The 25,490-nt window shown below is 43.6% G+C and overlaps 1 protein-coding gene across 1 annotated transcript in view; it reads left to right on the top strand.

The window, feature by feature from the left end:
• LOC309889508 (very low-density lipoprotein receptor-like) overlaps window positions 1-25,490 on the top strand; it is a gene marked incomplete at both ends in the record, with an annotated part of 98,147 nt that overhangs the window by 71,147 nt on the left and 1,510 nt on the right. The window lies entirely within an intron of this gene.

Below are 25,490 nucleotides of genomic sequence, written 5' to 3' on the forward strand. Positions count from 1 at the left end.
TGGGCTAGCTGAGGTGTGGAAGGGATATTACTCTGTTAGTGTAGCTAATTCTTACTAATTTTAATTAAGTTGCACTTCAGTTGCACCCTGTCCAAACCTTACATAATTTCTCATGGGTGACTTAAAGTGGGTATGAAGCACTCTGGATATGAGTTTACATTCTGCAAGTGTGTGAGATCCAGATCTCCACAAGATGGCAAATTCGAAAGGATTAGATCACCACTGATTTTCTGAATAGAGAATAACTAATTCCATCTTGGGTAGGTTTTGGTGATCAAATCATTCAAGTCAGTTTGACTTTTTAAGCAGCAAATGATCTTTGACCTGCAGTGAAAGAGACAAGCCCCTTACAAAACAGTTACCTCTCAGAGGTAAATCCAGACCAAAAGCATTCATGAAAATGGTCATGCAGGCCCAGGAGAAACCAAAATTTTGGACACTATGGATTAATTTGTTGGGTATTCACATGACAGTTTTGATTAGACCTAGTTTCTGGGCTGGACCCATTTTTTCTGACTGAGGAGACTCAAAGTAATGTGCCAGAGGCATACTTGATCCATCTTTGTGTCTGGGATTCTCTGGAGTTATTTTTCTCCACGAATTATAGGAGGAGGTAACTAGCTTAATTTTGAACACTAATCTTTCAAATACTTTTGCTAGAGAGAGAGATCCCAAATTCCAGATACAAACTGGGGGATCAGGAGTTTATTTGTAGTTCTGGGACTTATTACTGTTGTCCCTTGCTCGGATTTCCTGTAATTTCCTGGGTGCTACCTTGTAGCCAAACTAAGCAACAAGTTATCCAGTAAATCATGCAGCCCTCCCAGCTGAGTTCCTGGCAAGATCCTCCCGTGTTTGCTGGTGCATCAATACTCTTACACACCTGAATTGCCCACATTATCCTATATGAAGTTGTCTGCTCTGCACCTCTGATTCCAGGACTGGCTCTAGTGTAGGTGGTAGAAAGAAATCTGTGTCAATGATGTACACTGAGAATTTGTTTCCACTATTCACCCTACACTGGTAAATCCATGTAATAGTTGCCATGGTCTTTTATTTTATCATGAGGAGGGATGAGTTCTATATCTTCTGATCTTGTTCTACATTGAGAAGCAAGAAGAAATGCATTAATCTAAACCAAACAAGTGACCACTATATTGCTAAACTGACATATCCCACATAGCTCCTATCTTGTGTTAAGTAGAGTCATCTGTTCCCCAGCTACGTAAGTCACAAGATGATACTGATTTTTTTTAATGCATTTTTTTTTCTGAAGCTACCAAGCTTGGTGATAATTTAGTTGGAAAATGCTCCATCTGAGGAGATGGAGGAAAAATCTTTCACTGAAAATATATGCCTATCACTTTAACTGATGCGTAAGATATTTTTTGCTAGGTAAGAACCTGCTGAATATATAAAAATGTTATTGTTCTGTAATTATCATTATAACATTATTGTTAGGAATGTTTTAACAATTCGTGTCAATAAAGAACAGTCCTGTCTGCCTCTGGGTCCTGCACTGGCAATTTAATTCTTGAACCACAGATGCAGTGTGTCCCAGTCTCCCCCTCATTCTAGTCGATTTATCAAGTCTTCAGAAAATACTCCTCAAATTTATGAACCTGTTTGCTTTTGTTATTCTGAACTTCTATTTCTAACAGTTACAGCCTTTTTTTTTTGTCTTCTTGGAGATTAACTTAACACTGCTATAGGCGTGACTGTCCCTGTGAATGGCTGGTGAGGAATGTTTTAATTACTCGTGAAGTGTCAATAAGAAAGCTATTTGTGTTTGTATGAAGTCTTTGATGTCTGGGGGTTTCAGAACAACTGATAACAACTAGTGACTGTTATGGGATGCTATGCAGGCCTCTGATATCTGGCCAGGTGGCCAAGAGATTAAGAAGAAGAAAGAAAAGAAGCTGAAGGACGGCTAGGAGACAAGACCTGCAGGGGATGCTGTATACACTTGACACGGTGCCAAGGAGTACAAAGGGGAAGGACGAGAAAAAAACTTGGAGAGGAAGACTACGAGCCTTCAGCATGAAAGACCCCTAGAGACCCCCAGAGGGACCACCGGAGACTGATGCGCATGCTCCAGTAGGAGGGACTGGACCCCGGAAGCTAATTATAATAACCTGTTTTTTTTAGTAGTGGTAATGAATATGTATTAGTTGAGGAGCATAAAAATCAGCTACTTGATGTAACTGGTGTGCGTCCTGGTGGAGCGGAGACTCCCGGTGCACCCAGCGCTGTTTGCTTACCTCTATTCTTTTAATAAATCCTATTTTTTTATTTAATCCTATTTTGAAGACTGAGCCATTTCTAACATTATGAAATTATAGAGTAATTTTGAATGAAAAAAAAATAAACCCCACAAAAGGGTAGGGTTGATGTTTATGATGACAAATTGTCTGACAGCCCTTAAAACAGGTGCTTTCAATAGGAAGTGGGCTGTCTTTCCTCAATGTACTCCTCTGGTTATGAGCCAGAAGCTTGGGGGAAAAAATAGAAAAAAAAAAAAAAAAAAAAGTTTGCAATAGATTGAGGAAAATAAGGAGGGGGAATTGAAGTTAAAATAAAATTAAAATATTGTTTCACTCTTTGACCCTAATTTATTATCTATTTTTGATATCAGCATCACATAAGAAAGTTTGTCTCCTTAGGGGTAAAATAACATTTAAAATCAGTGATAAGAAACTTGTTTGTATTCTAAGTGTAATTTGTTTTATTTGCAAGCAACACAGGAAAGAGTTAAAAAGCAGGCAAGATAATCTATTCTTTTTAGAATCTTAACTCTGAGTTAAGTTCCTAGGAAGCACTTTAATGTCCAGAGGTAAGTCTAATTAAAATCCCAAGAAGGAGTGCAATCTTTTCTGATGCTTTCTATATCTTGCTCTTCTACATCCCTCTACGGCATCTCTCCATATTTCTAAGATAACAACATTAGCATGTCTTTCAGAGTATCTAACCTTCTGTCAACCAAGTTCAGGAATTTGGAAGACTCTATAGACATATTGTTCATGCCTCTTACCTAAGTTTAACATCTTCAGTGTACATAGCTACACTTGAGCTAGTCACTCTAGATTCCCTCTACAGTTTATGGAGAAAAATAGCTGCTTGTAGGAGCAATCTTGAAACAGAGCTTCAGCCTTTGAAAACTGATAATTTCAAATTCAGACAACAATAAGAGATATTACTTGAAAAGTTTTATCAATGTTCTTTTTTATTTTCTGCCTGTTACGGTTTATTTGCATTTAATAAAACTATTATAGTGAACAACTGTATTGGGAAATTAACATTAATAGCAAAAAATATTTACAGATCACTGTTTAAACAACTGTTAACACAAATGGTAAGAAAAAAAAAGGATTTTATTCTGTTGGTTGTGGAAACAAAGTCAATTCTATATCAGCATTGTGCTGATATTTTAAAACAAAAATGAAAACAAAACCAATCAAACAAACAAAAAAACAGAATGAAACAAAAGACATCCCTAAAATTAAATTTGTAAATCCATATTTAGAAGCCTATATGTATACCTTTAAAGCTGTCAGCACCACAGAGATTTCCTGAGGAGCTGGCAATGGCATTCCAGAAACTGTTATAGTACCGGTTTAAGTAGGATCTTTCTTTTATAAGCAGACTGCACCATTTCCAGATTCAGTCTAGTGGAAGGGTCTTCTACAATAGCTGTTCTGAAGCTTATTCCCATCTTTAAATCAGATAGATTTTTTAGGAGCATTATTTTAAGGAAAACTCATAAATAATGTATTCTAGACATGGCATTTTTCTTTTCTATTTCTTTCTTATTATCATTATCATATATTTCTCATAAAAATAGTCCAGTGGAGGGCCACAAAGATGATACGGGGCCTGGAGCACCTTCCCTATGAAGAAAGGCTGAGAGAGCTGGGTCTGTTCAGAGTGGAGAAGAGAAGACTGAGAGGGGATCTCCTCAGTGTATATAAATATCTTAAATGTGAGAGACAGAGGGATTTGGCCAACCTCTTTTCAGTCGTTTGTGGGGACAGGACAAGGGGCAATGGCCACAAAATGGAGCACAGGAAGTTCTGTACCAACATGCGAAAGAACTTCTTCACAGTGAGGGTGACAGAGCACTGGAACAGGCTGCCCAGGGAGGTTGAGGAGTCTCCTACTCTGGAGATATTCAAGGTCAGTCTGGATGCCTACCTGGGTAGCCTGCTCTAAGGAACCTGCTTTGGCAGGGGGGTTGGACCCGATGATCTTTCGAGGTCCCTTCCGATCCCTTCAGTTCTGTGATTCTGTGATTTATTTATTTATTCCTTCCTTTTTAGGGTTAGATTCAGCTTTTATCCATTTTTTATATCATTCTAAAATATATTTCTTTTTTCCATCTTCCCATAAGTACTTACTTATGGTTATCATGAGAAACTCAAGGGATATAGGGATATGAAACGTTTCTTCTTTTTTTTTTCCCTGTTATTTAGCTGATTTAAAAAAAAAATAAAAATGATTACACTCCAGACCTATATGGTTGTATTAGTCAGCTTAGTCTGATTTGGGAACAGACAGGCCAGGCTGCAGTTTATCTCATCCTTTCTGGACATTGAAAATAGATCAAATGAATCACAGGGTACGTTCAATCCCTTGCCACCTTGTTCAGAAGGAAACAGTTTCAATTTGAAAATTCAATATTTATTTATTCCATGTGTTTTGTTTTATATGGCATTGCTACTGGAAGAATGAATATAAAACATTCAGCATAAAAAAAAATCCTAAATTACAATTATTATCCCTCAGCATTTTACCCTATTTCAATAGTAAAATAATGCCCTTTTCTCCTCACACACACGAGTAGTTCAGAATTGGAAATGACCTCAGAAGAAGGCGGTTGCAGCACAGAAGGTCTCTAAGAGCAGATCCAAGTTAGAAGTAATATAAATAAGGTTTCCAATTTTTCATTCAGCTGAAAAGCAATTCCTTTGCCAGAAAATATTCTTTAACCCTTGCCATCTGTTGGTTTTAATTTTTATTGATTTTGAATGAAAATCACACTGACTGTAAAGGATTGATGCTTGAATTTAGCAATACATAAGAGCCCAAACTTCTAACTGGTTCTTTGAAAGGCACCTTTTTTTTTCTTTTTCTTTTTTTTTTTTTTTTCTCCAGTCAGTGGACGCAAATATTGTAATGGACTTATTAAAACAAAGGCAAACATTTCTAAGTAACATTTTCATGAGTCAGAGGTGTTAAGTTCATGAACATGATTTTTACTTTAGCCAGAGCAGTAAGTGACCTCCACTTCTGAAAGTCAAGCTCTCAAGCCTGGATTTAATTTAGCCTTTATGAAATAAATAGATGAATTGTTTTGGCATTTCATAAGCATCAAAACAAACAAACAGATTTTTTTTGAATAACAATTAAATAATAAAAAAGATTCTAAATGAAACATTTTTGTGGGAATCACAACTTTTATTTATTTGTTTATTTTCAGTTCAAGAACTCTGAAAGGCCATTTACTTCCAATTTGAGGTGAGATGGCAAAGGTTTCCTGAAAAGAAAAATAATAATAATAAAAACAACCCCAAACTGGCATTTTCACTGAACAATTAACAACACTTAGAACGGGGAAATAAAACTGAATGATACCAATTCTATTTCCTTCGGCATTCTTGCTCATCTGCTGACCACACAGGACTCCATGTCAGCTGTGAAAGCCATAATGCTCAAAGTACAAGCCAGAATCAAAATAATATAATTTCATTATGTCTCACTCAGGAACAGATGTTTTTTACACAGCATCTCTGAGGTAAGCACACACCATTATCTCTGTGCCACAGCTGAATAAAATATAGTGGACTGAATGACCTGCCTATAGTCACAAAGGTCACACTTTAAAAAATATGTAAAATGTCCATAGTAGATCACCCTGCCAGTAGCCAGCCAAATAAGAAATGAAGATTTACATGGGTAGTTCTTTAGAAATGTTTTGTAAGTAATCCCCCCAAAACACTTCTGATTTGAAGCCTTACACTCATATTGCTCAGTCAAAGGCAAAATACCATGGAGAATGGGGGTTGTACAAAATACATCTATCAGCACTAAATAGAACAGTTTTCATCAGTGCTGTGTGGTGTGTCTACAACGAGGTTCTTACAAAAATAATGAGTGACATCATTGCAATGAAACATATTTCCTCAGATTAGATAACACAGGCAACCATACAAATATCATCCATATATTGTGGAGAAATTTTCAAAATGAGGAGTCAGCTGTGCATCTGTGTTCACACAGATTTATATTTGAAAACTGATGATATATTTTGAGACCGTCTTTTCTAGACACAAATCTAATTTCCTTGGATATCTTTGGATGTTTGTACATGTTATAAATGGCTCAGGATTCAAATTAGGATTAAATAAAAAAATAGGATTTATTGAAAGAATATAAAGGAATAGAGGTAAGCAAACAGCGCTGGGTGCACCGGGAGTCTCCGCTCCACCAGGACGCACACCAGTTACATCAAGCAGCTGATTTTTATGCTCCTAGACTAATACATATTCATTACTACTTCTAAAAAAATAGATTATTAAAATTAACTTCCGGGGTCCAGTCCCTCCTACTGGAGCATGCGCAGTCTCCTCTGGGGTCTCTTCTGGGGGTCTCTAGGGGTCTTCCATGCTGAAGGCTCGTAGTCTTCCTCTCCACCTTTGTACTTACTGGGCACCATACCAAGTTTACAGAACATCCTCTTCAAGTCTTGTCTCCCAGCTGTCCTTCAGCTTCTTTCTCCTTCCTCTTTATCTCTCGGCCCCCCCTAACCAGATACCAAAGATCCGCATAGTATCCCATAACAGTCACTAGTTGTTATCAGTTGTTCTGAAACTCCCAGACACACGAGTAATTAAAACATTCTTCCCCAGCCATTCACAGACACATCTATAGCAGTGTTAGAAACAGAAGTCCGGAATAACAAAAGCAAACAGGTTCATAAATTTAAGAAGTGATAAATTGACTAGAATGAGGGGGAGACTGGGACACACTGCATCTGTGGTTCAAGAATTAAATTGCCAGTGCAGGGCCCAGAGGCAGACAGGATTCAAACAGAATTGTTCTTTATGGACACGAATTGTTAAAACATTCCTCACAATGCACTAGACACATGAAAGTCTTTTTTGCCCAGGTTGAAAGTCCACCTTCCTAATCTGAGCTATTTAAAAATCAAGTGTCTGGTCTAAATTAACTCATACAGCTCCTTCTTTAGTGCCCTCTTGAGAGCAATTCATGTCATGTTCACAGACAGGATGAAGTGACCTGTCTTTTCCATAGTGGGAAAATACATGTATATTCACAAAACTATTTGTAAAGTAACTTTAGATGTATAAACATCAGGATGACTGCCATCTTAAGAGACACTCTAAAGGCACTCTCTGGAAATTTAGTCTTAAAATTCACCTTGGAACTTGCAATCAGCTTACACAGTGAAAGTAATCCTTTCTGATAAACACAGGCTTTTCAACAAGACCCACTATGCAGCTCTTTATCCTTAGCAAGTAGCATTCACAGGTAAGCTCTTAGTTAACATTTTCATAAAGTGTATTAAAAAGATTTTGTCAAGAATTTTGACCAAAATTAAATCCAAAGTTAAGAAGCAAGCAAAACTGTTTAGGCAAATCTGCTTGAGCATTTGCATTCTGGCATGAGAGGGATTTAAGAGAATGTAACTTCAGGCTCACCTTCTCTGTACAGAGGTTAAAATGGATTTGCTGTGAGGGGGAGGAGAAGGGAAACGGGTATTATTTGTTTGCTTATTCATTATTACAATAATTATTGCGTGATTTTCTAGTCCTTATCTCAATCCTTGAGCCCTTTTCACATATTTTCTCCCCATTCCTCTTTGAGGAGGGGGAGTGAGAGAGCGGCTGTGGTGGAGCTCGGCTGCCCACTCGAGCGGAACCACGACACTAGGAAGAAACACCCTTTTTATCAATCTTTAAACAGCAATTACTAAAGCTAAATTTTCCACAGACTTCTCCTTCTTGTGCTAGTAAATAATCCAAAGCTAGGCAATTTTGATACAAAGCAGTTCTCATCTTGGTATTTTGCTTTGCAATTAATCCAAGTGCATCTCCAGTTTTATTTATAACTATTTCTATTACAGTTAATAACCTAATTATTCTATTAAGTATATATACTGGGGTCCTATAGCCCCAGGATCTGTCTTCTGCCCATGTAGCTGGATCATAATAGGCAAACGCCTTCAATCAAGGGGTTGGGCCTGCTTTCAGGGTCGGTCAATTCAAGCTTGTGTTACCGTTTGGCCTGTCAGGGTGATCCAGCTCCTGGAAAACGAATCACAATTTTATATAGGTTAAAAAAAGGTTCTTATGTTATTTTCTCAGGACAACCTGACCTTAGTGTGGGAGAAGTCCGGTCGAGGCCCTCTCACTCGGCAGTCAATACCCATAGGGGTTGCCTCCCTCGGTAGACCATACACACCGCAGTGGAGGGTCCTGTCCCGGTCTTGCCTTCTCCCTTTCCTCCCTTCAGGCTTGTCCCCTTTATTTGGCATCCTTAATTCATGCAGAGCCTCGTTGCCAGAATATTAGTTCTTCCTTAGCTTGAGTTTCAGTTTCCCAGGAGCAGACTCAACCCTCCAAGTTTCAGTAGTTACTGGTCTTTTTATTCTGGATGCGTGGGTCCCTTTCTGCAGTTCTCACAGCTGTTTCAGTAGTCAGTAAAACAAGGTACAGTCCCTCACATTGGGGGTTCAGTGATTCTTCCCTCCCATGGCTGCTTGTTGAAACACTTTCTTTTTTATCTTCTGACAAGTTAAACAACGGTTATGTAATTTCCTTTGCCATATGGCCCTTTCCAGGTTCCTGTAGTAGGATTCATCTGATAGCCACGGCTACATTCACATTTGTAGCCACCTTTCAGGTTGATACACATTTGACTACAGATACCAGGGTTTTGGCATTCATCAATATCTCCACAGTTTCTCTTGTTTACAAACTCAAACCCAGCTGGACAGTCACATTCATTTTTGTTGCCTTCCTTCAGGGGCTCATCACTCCAGTCCTTGCAGTCTCTCTGCTGTTTACACACTTTGTTGATATCTATGCATTCTCCATTTCTGCACTTGAATTTGCCAGGTCCAGAGCACTGAATAACATTGTTACAGTTTGCTTCATCAGTGCCATCCAGACAGTTTCTCACACCACTGCACTGCCTACTCCTATGGACACAGTTCCCACCTTCACATCTGAACTGGTCTGGCCTGCAGGTCCGAGAAGGGCAGTTAATTTCATCACTTCCATCCTTGCAATCAGGATCTCTGTCACAGTCTTTTTCACCATCACATTTCCATGACACTTGGATACACTGGGTTGACTGAGGACCACAGCTGATTTAATTTACCCGGCATGCTCTCATATGACACAGCGCAGCACTCTTGTCAGACCCATCTTCACAGTCTGGATCCCCATCACACTGCCATCTGTTTGGCACACACTGACCACTGTTGCACACACAGTCAGATTCAGCACACGTCTTCTTCACACAAGCACTCTCATCACTGCCATCTGAGCAGTCTTCACATTTTGCTCTAGCACTGTCGGCAGCAGTGCACAGTCAGGCGAAGGCGAGCAGCAGGCAGAGTGCCCCGCAGCGCGGCAGCGCCCGCCGCCACCCCGCACCGTCACCTGTATCACTTATACTACTCCTATTACCCATGCTGTTAGTGTCAGTGGCATCCTCCTTTTCTTTTTGCCACTGACCATTCACCACAAATGGATGAGACACATGATTACTAGTTAGGAAAGAGAGTGTAACATCTGCTATACGGCTGCAGGCAGTGCCAGCTGCAACCTTAGAAGCTGTGACAGAGCCTGCCGGTGGTCATTTGGCAGTGTAATCTGCGTCTCTGCACTCCTGCCCCGCAATAGAGCTAAGTCGTCATTAGTAATAGTTATAACACCGATCTGGGGACGAATAGTCTTTTTTGCATTGCAAGATAAACCTCTTATGAAAAGAATGCTAGAGTGAAGCAGCACAGCCGCCGCTGCCTCCATGGTTACGTCAGACAGGCTGCAGGGTCCTGATGTCCGCCCCTCTGCTATGTGCCAACTCGCCACACGGTGAGGGTCGGCTGCCGTTGTCCACTGACGCCTCTGGTCTCCCGTAGCAACTCGATCTCGGGTCTCCCGGCGCCGCTCCAGGCTCTCGGCGCCGTTCCGGTCTCTCTGCCTGTTCAGGTCTCATATGTTTCAGGAAGCACGGCCGAAAGCATGACAGTAGAGTCAGATCATGCTCCTGCCTTTTTCTTGTCACAGTCAAAACATTTAAGAGCAAAAATAGGATCACAAGATACACCGCCAGGCCCATAAATTAGGCACCACCACTCAAAACTTGGATAAAACAGCACTTCTTTTCAGTCTGTCAAGCACTTCGTTTGTCTCCGCCCACTCCCCTTGCAGAGAGTACAGAACCACGGATCGGAACTCTGCACTCGCTTTGCATCTCACTCACACAGCACAATCGCACACAGAGGCCTCTAGCACATCTCATTCATACCACAGGAATATAATTTAGAATGATAACCAACCAAATAAGTATTGTCTCTGACTGTGTTCTTTGTGAGGTGATTTGTAACACTTTGTTTTAAACCCTTACACTTACACATGATTCAAAGATCGAAGCCGAAATTCCTTTAAGTGGTATATTTTTTATTGCAGCGCTGGATGCACGGGGAATCTCTCCATCTATCGTGCATACCCAAAGCGGAAAGCAGTCTTGAATTTATACAATCAATCAATCAATATTCTACAAGCGCCTATACATATTCATTACCTATCCCCGCCTTCCCTCGCTTCTCATGCTAATTAGCCTTTTGGCACCTTGCGCCTGTGTAGAGCCTCCCAAGAATTGTGGGCAGGGGTCTTTGGGACGTGGGCAGGGGTCTTTGGGAGGAAGACCCCGAGTCTTCCTCACAGTGTACTTTTCACCTTTGGTCAGGAATCTGCTGAATTGGCATGTTTCTTAATTGCAAGAGCTGGTTGTTGCTAATTCTTCCATTTGTTGTATCTTTATAATGAATTCCAATGTCCAGTTTTGAGATTTATAGTCCTTACATTTGTTTCTCTGTCCGTCTGACGCTTCCTTATCATGAGTTCCAGTGTCTTGTTTCAAGATATACAGTCCATGTCTGGGGATTGTCCTTGCCTCCCCAATACCTCCCCAATACCTCCTTAATCACACAAATACTTTCAACACAAAATACCTGGACATTTAAGAATAACACATACAATTATTAACACTGCAGTTAGTATCCCTCCAGCAGCTGAAAACATACCATTTGTCTGCAGTTTCAGGAGATCTTTGCTCCTGCGGTGAGCAGCTGAGAGTGGAGTCCCCTCCGAGCAAAACACTCAGGGTGCACCTAGGGGCGTCCGCTCCGCAGCCGATCCCGCAGCCGAGCAGAGTGTCTCCTGCCTGGCTCACCAAAATGACTCACAGAAAGCTGACTCCACAATCCGTAAGATTGTAAAGTAGGTATGTTTACTCAGTTCTGGGCAGCACGGGGCGGGTAGTCCCACCAAAGTTGTGCATGCAAACGTGGCAACTTGCTTTAGTAAAGAGTTACATATACATGAACATTCCTATACATATGCATAACCTGTCCCTTTGTGAACAGTCCTCCTTATCTCAGACCCCTTGATTAAAGTCTGAACCATGAGGTTGTTTTTGATCTGGTTCTCGGGGTCTGAGAGGCTCCTGTTATCTGGAGGTATAAGCGCAGCACAGCACAGTAGCACATATTCATTCTTAATCAATTGCTCTCTAATTTCTAATTCCAATGTTTCAGTTTCTCTTTTCCGGATCCACAGGTATTCTACTATTAATGTTCAAAGCCTTACAGACCCCGTCCTCCGTGGATCAAAATACATGGGGTCTTAAGGGTTCTTTTGGTCATTCTATCATATAATACTGGATCATTTTTAATTTACTCTTTAATTTTCTGGGGCCCCTATTGTTCCAATTTCTAATCATTATTCATAATGGACTTTTTGCTCCCTTCTTCCTGGTCCTTGGTCTTCAATTTTATCTGACCCATCTGGGAATTTTACTTGTGGCAATTCCCACAGCCCTTGGTTGCCCCCAGTGAGAGTGTCTTGCAGAGGGTTTAGGACCTATCACCCACCCACGTATCCCTGAATTCTATAGGAACCACTTCTATAGAATCACTCCCTTCACAGGCCAAGCCCCCCCACAGGAGATTAGAACCAGTGAGAAAACAAACAGACCTCCACGCTGACTTTGGAAGTCTCAGTTACACTCTCACACACACAAACAATGGCAACCGCACCTTTACCCAACCGGACGGTATCCACTTACGACTCCGTTGTCTTCGTCCAGATCTTCGCACGCAGAATTACGGGCAAAAAAAACAGCCAGCAAGGGAGATCAAAAAAATAAAAAAAAAAATCAAATTCTTTGCTTACCTTTATTCAGGTTCAGGATGGCATTAGTCCCGATCCGACTCAAACAGGAGCCACCAAATGGTGGGGCGCCTCTCCTAGATCAAATCAGAATTCAGGAACCATAGCCATCCCGGACGAGCCCCCAAATTGTTAGAAATAGCTCAGTCTTCGAAATAGGATTAAATAAAAAAATAGGATTTATTAAAAGAATAGAGGTAAGCAAACAGCGCTGGGTGCACCGGGAGTCTCCGCTCCACCAGGACGCACACCAGTTACATCAAGTAGCTGATTTTTATGCTCCTAGACTAATACATATTCATTACCACTTCTAAAAAAAACAGTTATTATAATTAGCTTCTGGGATCCAGTCCCTCCTACTGGAGCATGCGCATCAGTCTCCGGTGGTCCCTCTGGGGGTCTCTAGGGGTCTTTCATGCTGAAGGCTCGTAGTCTTCCTCTCCAAGTTTTTTTCTCGTCCTTTGTACTCCTTGGCACCGTGTCAAGTGTATACAGCATCCCCTGCAGGTCTTGTCTCCTAGCCGTCCTTCAGCTTCTTTTCTTTCTTCTTCTTAATCTCTTGGCCACCTGGCCAGATATCAGAGGCCTGCATAGCATCCCATAACAGTCACTAGTTGTTATCAGTTGTTCTGAAACCCCCAGACATCAAAGACTTCATACAAACACAAATAGCTTTCTTATTGACACTTCACGAGTAATTAAAACATTCTTCACCAGCTATTCACAGGGACAGTCACACCTATAGCAGTGTTAAGTTAATCTCAAAGAAGACAAAAAAAAGGCTGTAACTGTTAGAAATAGAAGTTCAGAATAACAAAAGCAAACAGGTTCATAAATTTGAGGAGTATTTTCTGAAGACTTGATAAATCGACTAGAATGAGGGGGAGACTGGGACATACTGCATCTGTGGTTCAAGAATTAATTTGCCAGTGCAGGACCCAGAGGCAGACAGGACTGTTCTTTATTGACACAAATTGTTAATACATTCTTAACAGCAGTGTTTAGCATTAATTTCAATGGAAAACATATGGTAGCAACATTTCTAAATAGCTTGAACTGATAAATAGTCCTGTGAAGTGGCTCAATTTGTTAAAATGCTAGCACGTTAACTACTGCATGTGGTGGTGGCATGTTTGCATCTCTAACACTGTCTGCTTGGGTCTTATGGAAATAGACACTTGCCTTGAATTTATGAACTGATACAGTCAGTATATTTTTCATAATGATTTATGAGGAATCACCGTTTGCAGACTGAGTGATCCATCTATGACTGCGTTTACCTCAGTCCCACCAAGCTGCATACCATGACCACATTCCACATGTTTTAGCCTCTGGTACCTTGTAATGAGAAACTGGCTGATTTCCTGTGTTGGGTCTGTCTGAGCTGGAGTCACCTTTTCCCTGCAGCAGCCCACACAGTGCTGTACTCTGCACTCGTAGCATGCCAGACATGCTAGAACTCCAGTATGAACTAGAGTCAAAGGCAGCCAAGTGGTATGCTACAATCGATATTGCTAATGCATTTTTCTCCTTCCCTCTAGCAGCAGCATGCAGGCCACAATTCGCTTTCACTTGGAGGGGCATTCAGTATACTTGGAATCGACTGCCCCGGGGGTGGAAGCACAGCCCTACCATTTGCCATGGACTGATCCAGACGACACTGGAACAGGGGAACGCTCCTGAACACCTGCAGTACATCGATGATATCATCATAAGGGGAAACACAGCAGAAGAAGTTTTTGGGAAAGGGAAGAAAATAATTCAAATTCTCCTGAAAGCTGGCTTTGCCATTAAACAGAATAAGGTCAAGGGACCTGCACAGGAAATCCAGTTCTTGGGGGTAAAATGGCAGGATGGACGTCGCCACATTCTGACGGATGTGATCAACAAAATAACAGTTATGTCTCCGCCAACTAGCAAAAAAGAAACACAAGCTTTCCTAGGCCTTGTGGGATTTTGGAGAATGCATGTGCCAGGCTATAGTCAGCTTGTGAGTCCTCTATATCGAGTGACTCGAAAGAGAAACTCTTTAGAGTGGGGCCCCGAGCAACAACAGGCCTTTGAACAACTCAAACAAGATATAGTTCATGCAGTAGCCCTTGAGCCTGTCCGTACTGGACCAGCTGTGCAAAACATACTGTACACTGCAGCTGGGGAGCATGGGCTCACCTGGAGCCTCTGGCAGAAGACCCCAGGAGAAACTCGAGGCCGACCTTTGGGGTTCTGGAGCCGGGGCTATCGAGGATCAGAAGCCAATTACACCCCAACTGAAAAAGAAATACTCACGGCATATGAGGGGATTTGAGCTGCTTCAGAAGTTTTGGGTACAGAAGCACAACTCCTCTTGGCCCCACGGCTTCCTGTGTTACATTGGATGTTCAAAGAGAAAATTCCCACTACACATCATGCAACCAATGCTACGTGGAGTAAATGGGTAGCGTTAATTACACAGCGGGCTCGAATGGGGAAACCCAACTGCCCAGGAATCCTGGAAGAGATTATGGACTGGCCAGAGGGCAGGGATTTCGGAGCACCGACAGAAGAAGTAACTCGTGCTGAAGAGGCACCACCATACAATGAGTTGCCAGAAGACAGAAAGCAGTATGTGTTGTTTACTGATGGATCCTGCCGTGTGGTAGGGAGCCATCGGAAGTGGAAAGCTGCTGTGTGGAGTCCCACACGACAAGTTGTGGAGGCCATGGAAGGGGAAGGTGAGTCGAGTCAGTATGCAGAAGTGAAAGCTATACAAATGGCCCTAGAAATTGCTGAAAGAGAAAAGTTGCCGGTACTGTATCTCTACACTGACTCATGGATGGTGGCAAATGCGCTGTGGGGGTGGCTGCAGCAATGGAAAGAGAGCAACTGGCAGCGCAGAGGTAAACCTATCTGGGCCGCTACCCTGTGGCAAGATACTGCTGCCCGGGTAGAAAACCTGGATGTTAAAGTACGTCATGTAGATGCCCACATGCCCAAGAGTCGCACTACTGAAGAACATCAGAACAACAAAGAAGTGGATCGAGCTTCGAAAATTGAAATAGCTCAGGTGGACCTGGACTGGGGACGTAAGGGTGAGCTGTTTGTAGCTCGATGGGCCCATGAAACATCAGGACATCTGGGGAGGGATGCCACTTACAGATGGGCTCGTGATCGAGGGGTGGATCTGACCATTGAGGCCATCACACAGGTTACCCATCAGTGTGAGACCTGTGCTGCAATCAAACGAGCCATGAAGGTAAAATCTCCCTGGAATAAGGGGGAGATGGCTTGGATTTCGATATGGTGAGGCCTGGCAGATTGACTACATCAGACCACTTCCACAAACCCGCCAAGGTAAACGTTACATACTCACCATGGTAGAAGCAACTACTGGGTGGCTGGAAACATATCCAGTAAACCATGCCACAGCCCGAAACACTATCTTGGGACTGGAAAGACAGGTGCTGTGGCGACATGGTACACCAGAAAGAATTGAGTCTGACAATGAGAGTCACTTCCGAAACAATTTGGTCACTTCCTGGGCCAAGAGACATGGCACTGAATGGGTATATCACATCCCTTATCACCCACAAGCCTCTGGGAAGGTTGAGAGGTACAATGGACTGTTAAAAACTATGCTGCGAGCATTAGGTGCTGGGACGAAAGGGGGTCTGAAAGCCGTCCTGGTCCTGATGAAACAAAACCCCTACACACTGTGGGAGAAGATAAAGTCCCTGTAGTGCATTTGGGAAGTGGATGGGGAAGGCAGTGTGGGTTGCCCCTGCCATGGGAAAAGGCAAACCCACTCGTGGGATTGTCTTTGCCCAAGGACCAGGGTATACCTGGTGGGTAATGCAGAAAGATGGGGATATCAAGTGTGTGCCTCAAGGAGATTTAACACTGGGAGAAAATTAATCTGTTATCCAAGTTATGTGTTGTAGGAGGACACTGCAGAACCAATGACAGGTCAACTTTGCAAGGAACCGGGCAAGTGCAACAGTGATGTGAGCTAAGCTGGTGCCGGAGTCCAGACATCCAAATCCACCTGACCTGAGTGACCACTTTGACAGATGAAGCTGAAACCATCAACAGTTTTTATGAGCATTTTGGGAAAAGACCTATAGAATAAAGAGAAGTACAGACATAAAAATGCTTCAATGGACAGAAAACAATGGTGATGAGAACATCTATATACTAAACTGTACCTGATTGTGACACAAATGTTATGGAATAAGGGGTGGAAGTTGTGTTGGGTCTGTCTGAGCTGGAGTCACCTTTTCCCTGCAGCAGCCCACACAGTGCTGTACTCTGCACTCGTAGCTGGAACAGCACTGATATCACTCCAGTGTTGTGTCTATTGCTGCGTAGTGCTGACACAGCATCAGGACTCCTTCCAAGCCCCCAAGAGCCATGAGGCTGGGGGTGGGCAAGTGATGGGAAGGGGACATTGCCGGGGCAGCTGACCTAAACCAACCAAAGGGATATTCCATAACACCTGATGTCACACTCAGCAATAAAAGGGGGGGCTCTCGTGGGGGAGGGGGCTGTTCCTCCTGAACAACTACTACACATTTGAGGCTCTGCTTCCCAGGACGTGGCCGAACACTGCTCGCTGATGGGAAGTAGAGAATAATTTTTTTTCTCTCTCTCTGTGCTTCCACGCGGACTGATTGTTTCTTTTGTTTCTTTTTTCCTCCCCATTCCCTTTCCCTTTAATTAAACCTTTCTCATCTCAAACCTCGAGTTCTCTGTGTTGTATTTTCTCCCCCTTCCTCTTTGAGGAGAGGGGGAGTGAGAGAGCAGTTGTGGTGGAGGTCGGCTGCCCACCTGAGTAAAACCACCACATTTCCTAAGGGTGTTTGAACCTTATATTTTGTCATTTTAAAGGAGTTATGTAATGAACCTGGTCATTCTTACAGTGAGACCATTATTACAGCCACACAGAGTTCAGCTGAAGACTTATCTGAGACCATCTTTACTCCCACCATGAAAACTTTAGCGTTGCATTCATGTCATATACAGATGCTCTTTTTTTCACTTTATGTAATGATAAATCCAATTTTCAGTGAAAATAAATAAATAAATATTATAACTGAAGAAAATACAAATCTGCTAACAACTACAATAATCTACTGATGCAGACTTTGAATAATATTTATGGAAACTTTGTGTTGGTCTGTTTGTACTCTATTTGTATCTAATTAGCTTTCTTTTGTCCTATCAATAATTTTTGGAAACTGTCTTGACACTTGTATTTAGCTGAAACACCCCCTCAGGCCTCAAAAATATAGTGCAGATTTATGAGTACAGTGTCTCTGGACTAGCTGAATAAAAACTATCTGGGAGTATCAACGTTTTAGTTTCTTTTCTTCTTCTTCTTCTTTCTCCTCTTTATCTTTTTCTTTTCAGGTGAATTTCTCTTCATCGGCTTTAGAAGGATTCTAAAAAATTAAGTCTGGCAACAAATTTGCACCTATTTATTATTTCCATAATTAGATTTTTATACTGGTAACTCTTCTATTTAGAGATGAGGGTGCTTTAATGACAATGACAACTGCAATAATAATAATAATAATAATGATGATGATGATGATAAAGATGCAGTGGTACCTGAAAATCATAAGCAGACTGGATCCCATTATATTAAGTGTCATGGAAATTTGGGGAATTAATTAAACATGCTGGATGCAAAACTAAACTAAACAAGATATGCAAAAGAAAAAGGAAAAAAAAGAACAAAAGACACTAAAATATGGATTTATTCTACATATTAAGAGATGTGAATGGAAGTGGAGTACATCTTTGCAATCACTTGTTAAAGCATCTGGTTCCATTTATATTTCTAATGGTGAAACTCTTGGTATCTAATCTCAAGATGAGTAAATCAAAAGACCTCTATCCATCTCTACTGAACATCCTTCAAGAAGGGCCACTCTGGTAAACTTGTCTTTTCAACTTTTTCCCAGAAGGATCTGGAAGGTTAAGGTTTATTGAGTGCTTATAGTTTCAAAAATCTAAGAAAATGTAAAGATTTGATGAGCTCTTGATTTTGAAGTTGTAACCATTTGAGAAACATTGCAGTGCAATAGTTTAAGGAAATAGCTCAGATACCTTATCAATCTCAACTGCTACAGAGAGTAAAATGAACAGAATTCAACCACTCACACTGGAAGTAGTAAAGAAAGTAATGACGACTTGAGTCTTCAAGTACGTGTAAGACTGGTCTTTGTGTGGAAAACTTTAAATTTTATGAGTCCTAAAACAAGTGAATCAGCTGATATATGAGGAGGAAAATTTCTAAGTGAAGGTGAATAATTTTTGTCTGACCATGTCCAATTTCATACATGATGAAAATGACCAGTATATGCCCGGGTAATCCAAAGGAAGTGTTATGTTTGAAGACAAGCTTCTCTACAAGCCAAATACCCTTATTGGCTTATTCCCAGAGAGGCTGAGCAGCTCTACCTTTAAACAAAGCCTCAGAGAGCAGAATCTAAAAAATCAGGCACCGAAAAATCATAAGCTGAATTTCTTGAATTTCAGAAATCATAGAATCATAGAATATCCCGAGTTGGAAGGGACCCATAAGGATCATCAAGTCCAACTCCTGGCACCACACAGGTCTACCCAAAATTTTAGACCATGTGACTAAGTCCTCAGTCCAAACACTTCTTAAATTCAGACGGGTGTGGTGCAGTGACTACTTCACTGGGGAGCCTGTTCCAGTGTGCGACCACGCTCTCGGTGAAGAAGCTCTTCCTGATGTCCAGCCTAAACCTCCCCTGACTCAGCTTGACACCATTCCCATGGGTCCTATCACTGGTGTTTACAGAGAATAGGTCAGCACCTTCCCCTCCACTCCCCCTTGTCAGGAAGCTGTAGACTGCAATGAGGTCCCCCCTCAGCCTCCTCTTCTCCAGGCTGAACAGGCCCAGTGACCTCAGCCGCTCCTCATACGTCTTCCCCTCTAGGCCCTTCACCGTCTTCATCGCCCTCCTCTGGACACTCTCCAACAGTTTTACATCCTTTTTGTACTATGGTGCCCAGAACTGCACACAGTACTAGAAGTGAGTCTGCACCAGCGCAGAGTAGAGCGGGACAATCACCTCCCTCGACCGACTAGCCATGCTGTGCTTAATGCATCCCAGGATACGGTTGGCCCTCCCGGTTGCCAGGGCACACTGCTGGCTCATATTCAACTTGCTGTCAGCCACAACCTCCAGATCCCTCTCTGCAGGGCTCCTCTCCAGCATCTCTAGTACCCTGAGCTGGTGGAAGGGGATGGGGAGCAGGATGTGGCCCTCACTATCCACGAAGAAATGGTTGGTGACCTGGTACGGCACTTGGATGTGCACAAGTCGATGGGGCCAGATGGGATTCATATAAGGGTACTGAGAGAACTGGCAGAGGAGCTGGCCAAGCCGCTTTCCATCATTTATCAACAGTCCTGGCTATCGGGGCAGGTCCCAGTTGACTGGCGGCTTGCAAACGTGACGCCCATCTACAAGAAGGGCCGGAGGACTGACCCGAGGAACTACAGGCATGTCAATTTGACCTCAGTGCCAGGGAAGCTCATGGAGCAGATTCTCTTGAGTGTCATCATGCAGCACTTGCAGGGGAAGCAGGCGATCAGGCCAAGTCAGCATGGGTTTATGAAAGGCAGGCCCTGCTTGACGAACCTGATCTCCTTCTATGACAAAGTGACGCGCTGGGTGGATGAGGGAAAGGCTGTGGATGTGGTCTACCTTGACTTCAGCAAGGCTTTTGACACCGTCTCCCACAGCATTCTCCTCAAGAAACTGGCTGCTCTTGACTTGGACTGGCGCACGCTTCGTTGGGTTAGAAACTGGCTGGATAGCCGGGCCCAAAGAGTTGTGGTGAATGGAGTCAAATCCAGTTGGAGGCCAGTCACTAGTGGCGTTCCCGAGGGCTCGGTGCTGGGGCTGGTCCTCTTTAATATCTTCATTGATGATCTGGATAAGGAGATCAAGGGCATTCTCAATAAGTTCACAGATGACACCAAGTTAGGTGCATGTGTCGATCTGCTTGAGGGTAGGAAGGCTCTGCAGGAGGATCTGGATAGGCTGCACCGATGGGCTGAGGTCAACTGCATGAAGTTCAACAAGGCCAAGTGCCGGGTCCTGCACCTGGGGCGCAATAACCCCAAGCAGAGCTACAGGCTGGGAGAGGAATGGTTGGAGAGCTGCCAGGCAGAGAAGGACCTGGGAGTATTGGTGGATAGTCGGCTGAATATGAGCCAGCAGTATGCTCAGGTGGCCAAGAAGGCCAACAGCATCCTGGCTTGTATCAGAAACAGTGTGACTAGCAGGGCTAGGGAGGTGATCATCCCCCTGTACTCGGCTCTGGTGAGGCCTCACCTCGAGTACTGTGTTCAGTTTTGGGCCCCTCGCTACAAGAAGGACATGAAGGTGCTTGAGCGGGTCCAGAGAAGGGCGACGAAGCTGGTGAGGGGCCTGGAGAACAAGTCCTACGAGGAGCGGCTGAGGGAGCTGGGCTTGTTCAGCCTGGAGAAAAGGAGGCTTAGGGGCGACCTTATTGCTCTTTACAGATACCTTAAAGGAGGCTGTAGAGAGGTGGGGGTTGGTCTGTTCTCCCACATGCCTGGTGACAGGACGAGGGGGAATGGGCTTAAGTTGAGCCAGGGGAGTTTTAGGTTGGATGTTAGGAAGAACTTCTTTATTGAAAGGGTTGTTAGACATTGGAACAGGCTGCCCAGGGAAGTGGTGAAGTCACCATCCTTTGAGGTCTTTAATAGATGTTTAGATGTAGAGCTTAGGGATATGGTTTAGTGGGGACTGTTAGTGTTAGGTCAGATGTTGGACTCTATGATCTTGAGGTCTTTTCCAACCTAGAAATTCTGTGATTCTGTGATCTCGTCGCCCACTCTATATGTATAGCCAGGGTTACCCCGTCCCACTGAATAAATCAGGCACTGCTTAAAAACCTCTCAGAATGAAGGATTTGGAAATCAAATTTTTATTTATGGTCCCTTCACATTATAGCTACTTTTTCCTTTATGGTCACCAAACAGTTGAGGTAGGATTGTCTCCACATGTACCTCAAGGTAGTATAGAGCTGAGTTCAACCCAAATATGTGTTCAGGAGCAAATAGCTACAGAAATGGGACTACTTTTCTCTGATTTATTTGTCATAGATTGCCCCATATAGTCCTTTCACATCGGCTTAACAGCTTTATCACTATACAGCTCATTAGTTCTTGCTATTTCTTAATTGAACAGCTGGGTAAAACATGTTTAATTTATGCCCAGCTTAGGACTGAAATATATTCTCCATAAAACTTTAAAAAGGAAAAAAATAATATGAAAAATGTTCTCTCCAGCATAACCATCACTAACAAATAATGAACTTGTTTATCATTCCTATTTTAAGTCTGATACTTCAGGCATTTCAAATTCCTTTTCAGACTATTATCTACTGTCCTTCAAACCCTTCATATTGTTATCCTCTCTTTTATATCAGTAATAGGCTTTAAGATTCATAGTAATGGATGCAAATATATTACTGTTTTAGGGCAATAAAATTGTTCTTTAGCAGTTAATTGTGCTCTTTGCAACAGTGAAAAACATTTAAAATTAGCAGTTGTAGAAAACCAGGACATGAGCACAGAGACGATATAAGACTGCAGCAATTTATTGACTGTTACCTAATGGAAAAGTTAGTTCATTAATGCCTAAGTCAGTTGTTGATTACTAAAGGTTGCAATGTAAAGTTTCACTTTAAAAATAAATAAATAAATTATTTTATAAAAAAAGTGTTGAGAATTATTCAGAAGTTTTAAAGAAAGAGGAAGATAAAATGTGTGTGTGTGACTGAGAACACCATTTCCCTGGAAATTTAGCAAGTATTTTTTCCTGTTTCCCAGGAATCCTGCTCTGTAGTAATGTTTCAGCCCCAGTTCTGGGAAGCACCTGACAAAGTGGTGTTTTCATCCATCCCTACGGTGGCAGGGAGGGGTACAGAGAGGACACGGAAAGCCCACCTGATGTGGCTCAGAGGCTGGTGCCAACACAGAAATTTTGCTTTTTTTGACCATGCGGCGCTTTACTCGGCACCCGGCCTGATGGTCGCAGATGGGTTCCTTTCTCTAAGGGGAAAACAGATCCTAGGCCAGGAGCTGGCAGGGCTCATTGAGAGGGCTTTAAACTAGGTGAGAAGAGGGACAGGGCTGAAACAAGGCTTGTTGGAGCTGTGCTGGGGGAACAATGGCAAGTCCGGGGGATAAGGCAATGGCCTGGCTGAAGTGCACCTACACTAATGCACGCAGCATGGGTAACAAACAGGAGGAGATGGAAGCCATCGTGCAGCAAGCAGGCTACGACTTGGTTGCCATCATGGAAACGTGGTGGGACCAGTCTCATGACTGGAGTGCTGCAATGACTGGCTATAAGCTCTTCAGAAGGGACAGGCAGCACAGAAGGGGTGGTGGCGTGGCTCTCTGTATCAGACAAAGTTTTGATGTCATGGAACTTGAAGCTGGGAATGATAAGGTTGAGTCCCTTTGGGTTAGGATCAGCAGGAAGGCAAACAAGGCAAGCATCCTGGTGGGGGTCTGTTATCGTCAGAAATCGTCAAAACGAAATCGTCAGCGCTTGTTCTTGTGGGGGACTTCAACTTCCCTGACATATCCTGGAAGCACAACACAGCCCAGAGAAAGCAGTCTAGGAGGTTTCTGGAGAGTGTGGAAGATAGCTTCCTGACGCAGCTGGTTAGAGAGCCTACTGGGGAGGTGGCCCGCTAGACCTTCTCTTCACAAACAGAGCAGGACTGGTGGGAGATATGGTGGTTGAAAACTGTCTTGGGCATTGTGACCATGAAATGGTAGAGTTCTCCATTCTTGGAGAAGCCAGGAAGGGGACCAGTAAAACCAATGTATTGGACTTCCGGAGGGCCAACTTTGAACTGTTCAGGACACTGGCTGGCAGAGTCCCTTGGGAGGTGGTTCTGAAGGGCAGAGGAGTCCAGGAAGGCTGGGCACTCTTCAAGAAGGAAATCTAAATGGCACAGGAGCGGTCTGTCCCCATGACCCAAAGATGAGCTGGTGCGGAAGAAGAGCGGCCTGACTGAACAGAGAATTGTGGCTTGAGCTTAGGAGGAAAAAGAGGGTTTACAATCTTCAGAAAAGAGGGTGGGCCACTTGGGAGGACTATAAGGATGTTGCGAGGCTGTGCAGGGACAAAATTAGAAAGGCCAAAGCTTATCTGGAGCTCAATTCGGCTCCTGTCATTAAAGACAAAAAAAAATGTTTTTACAAATACATCAACTCAAAACAGAGGACAAAGGAGAATCTCCATCCTTTACTGGATGCGGGGGGAAACCCTGTTACAAAAGATGAGGAAAAGGCGGAGGTGCTTAATGCCTTCTTTGCCTCAGTCTTTAGCAGCAAAATCAGTTGCTCTCTGGATACCCAGTACCCTGAGCTGGTGGAAGGGGACGGGGAGCAGGATGTGGCCCTCACTATCCATGAAGAAATGGTTGGCGACCTGCTACAACACTTGGATGTACGTAAGTTGATGGGGCCAAATGGGATCCACCCAAGGATACCGAGAGAACTGGCGGAGGAGCTGGCCAAGCCGCTTTCCATCATTTATCAACAGTCCTGGCAATCGGGGGAGGTCCCAGTCGACTGGCGGCTAGCAAACGTGATGCCCATCTGCAAGAAGGGCCGGAGGACTGACCCGGGGAACTATAGGCCTGTCAGTTTGACCTCAGTGCCAGGGAAGCTCATGGAGCAGATTCTCTTGAGTGTCATCATGCAGCACTTGCAGGGGAAGCAGGCGATCAGGCCAAGTCAGCATGGGTTTATGAAAGGCAGGCCCTGCTTGACGAACCTGATCTCCTTCTATGACAAAGTGACATGCTGGGTGGATGAGGGAAAGGCTGTGGATGTGGTCTACCTTGACTTCAGCAAGGCTTTTGACACCGTCTCCCACAGCATTCTCCTCAAGAAACTGGCTGCTCTTGACTTGGACTGGCGCACGCTTCGTTGGGTTAGAAACTGGCTGGATAGCTGGGCCCAAAGAGTTGTGGTGAATGGAGTCAAGTCCAGTTGGAGGCCAGTCACTAGTGGCGTTCCCGAGGGCTCGGTGCTGGGGCTGGTCCTCTTTAATATCTTCATTGATGATCTGGATAAGGGGATCAAGGGCATTCTCAATAAGTTCACAGATGACACCAAGTTAGGTGACTGTGTCGATCTGCTCGAGGGCAGGAAGGCTTTGCAGGAGGATCTGGATAGGCTGCACCGATGGGCTGAGGTCAACTGCATGAAGTTCAACAAGGCCAAGTGCCGGGTCCTGCACCTGGGGCGCAATAACCCCAAGCAGAGCTACAGGCTGGGAGAGGAATGGTTGGAGAGCTGCCAGGCAGAGAAGGACCTGGGAGTGATGGTGGATAGTCAGCTGAATATGAGCCAGCAGTGTGCTCAGGTGGCCAAGAAGGCCAACAGCATCCTGGCTTGCATAAGAAGCAGTGTGGCCAGCAGGGCTAGGGAGGTGATCGTCCCCCTGTACTCGGCTCTGGTGAGGCCGCACCTCGAGTACTGTGTTCAGTTTTGGGCCCCTCGCTACAAGAAGGACATGAAGGTGCTTGAGTGGGTCCAGAGAAGGGCGATGAAGCTGGTGAGGGGCCTGGAGAACAAGTCCTACGAGGAGCGGCTGAGGGAGCTGGGCTTGTTCAGCCTGGAGAAAAGGAGGCTCAGGGGCGACCTTATTGCTCTTTACAGATACCTTAAAGGAGGCTGTAGTGAAGTCTCTTCCAACCTAGACAATTCTGTCATTCTGTGAATCTGTGAAGTGCTTATCTCCAAGTAAATATACAGATAAGCTAACAGAACTGTCCAGCTCCTGTCCTGGTTTTAGCTTGGATAGAGTTGGTTTTCCTCCTAGTAGCTGGTAGGGTGCTATGTTTTGGATTTAGGATGAGAAGAATGTTGATAACACACTGATGTTTTGGTTGTTGCAGAGCAGTGCTTACACCGAGCCAAGGACTTTTCAG

The sequence above is a fragment of the Aythya marila genome (genome assembly GCF_965140915.1).
Source record: "Aythya marila genome assembly, chromosome: W".
NCBI lineage: Eukaryota > Metazoa > Chordata > Aves > Anseriformes > Anatidae > Aythya > Aythya marila.